Source organism: Echinops telfairi, unplaced genomic scaffold (assembly GCF_000313985.2).
Source record: "Echinops telfairi isolate 266 unplaced genomic scaffold, ASM31398v2 ScPeMD7_4225;HRSCAF=4972, whole genome shotgun sequence".
Taxonomy (NCBI): Eukaryota; Metazoa; Chordata; class Mammalia; order Afrosoricida; family Tenrecidae; genus Echinops; species Echinops telfairi.
This window is the reverse complement of record NW_022108124.1, coordinates 21339147-21340854: the sequence shown is the minus strand read 5'-3', so window position 1 is coordinate 21340854 and position 1708 is coordinate 21339147.

Sequence of the window (1708 nt, the reverse complement as noted above, 5' to 3'; positions counted from 1 at the left end):
TAAACAAGCAGCCATCTAGTAGGGAAGCAACAAAGCCCACATGGAAGGAGCACACTAGCCTGTGTGATCATGAGGTGTCGACGGGAATAGGCATCAGAAGTTCAAAAAACATGCAACCAAATTGATATGAAGGGTAGTGAATGTAGTGGAGAGCTAAAGTTCACCAGCCAGACAATTGGACAGTCCCTCTCAGAAGGGCCACATGGAACTGAAGAAAAATCCAGGGTGTGGTATGGAACTGATGAACCACATAATTATCCTCTAGTTTTTAAAGAGTGCCTCCTCTTACTATTAAGGTCTTTATGTGATATACCTCGTTAAACATATTAAATTTACATATGTTCATTTGTATATTTAAGATCACTTGGTACATGCTAGTTAAGGTAGATGACCCCTCAGAGACAATGACAGGAGTAATGGTTCCTTGAGGGGATGGAAAGTGATGATGGGCACGTTGGAGGGAGTGGGGAAGGGAGTTGATAGCATTGATGATTGCATAACCCCGCCTGATGAAACTGAACAGCAAAACTGTATGGGAAGGGAAGGGATGTATTGGAATGAGTAAGGTGTGTCACTAAAACTATAATTAAAAAGAGAAAGGAGCTGGACTCTATTTCTTTTTGATCTGTCTAGCGGATCATTATATATTGGAATATCTATTACTAGTTATCAGTAGTAATAGATATCCCAATATATATCAGGGCAGGTTATCAAGGACATCACGGTTGGTAAAATGAAGGCTCAGGGGAAAGAGGAAGACTGGGAAGCAGGTGGATTGACACAGTGGCTGTAACAAGGGGCTCCAACCAACACTGCAACATTTGTGAAGTGGTTCCACACTGAGCAGTGTTGAATTTTCTCTGCATGGGATCACTATGAATCCAAACTGGCCCAACAGCACCTCTCAGCAACATACGGAAATCCAAGTTACACGGAAGGTATTGATTTGGGGCGGTGGGGGAAAGCTTACAGGAATTAACAGAATAATAATAATTAAGGTGTCCTGACATGAGAAGCACTCATGCGTCCATGCCAAGGAATTTGGAAGAGAACTGTCAGGCCAACTGACTGAAGGAGACCCATATTTATGCTGATTCTGAAAAAAGAGATGGTCCAATATAATTATCTAACAATATCATGAGTGTCCCACTCAAGTAAAGTTTTGCTAATAATAATTTTTTAAATGGCTGTAGCCGTACATAGACAGGGAACTACAAGAAATTCAATGTGAATTCAGAAAAGAAAGCCAAGAATACCAGAAGGATCTCTACCTGCATTTTAGTGACTATGCAGCAAAGGCATTTGACTTTGTGGATTTCTAACATATGGATACCATCGCAAAGCATGGACATTCCAGAACATTTAACTGTGCTCCTGCTGATCCTATACTCAGACCAAGAAGTGGTCATATGACTAGAAAAAAGGAATACGACATGATTGAAAATTTTAAAAGGTCTGGGTCAGGGTTGTATCCTTTCTCCACACCTATTCAATCTGAGCAAATAATTGGAGAAGCTGGACTATTGGAAGAAGAATGAATCAGGACCAGAGAAAGACTAACTAGGAACTAGTGATATGGAGATGACAAATCCTCGAAGCACTTATTGATGAAGATAAAAACCTAGAACCTTCAGTACAGCTTATACTTTAGCATAAAGGAAGTAAAATTCTCACAAGTGGATCAATAAGGGTGATAGGCTTATTGTGC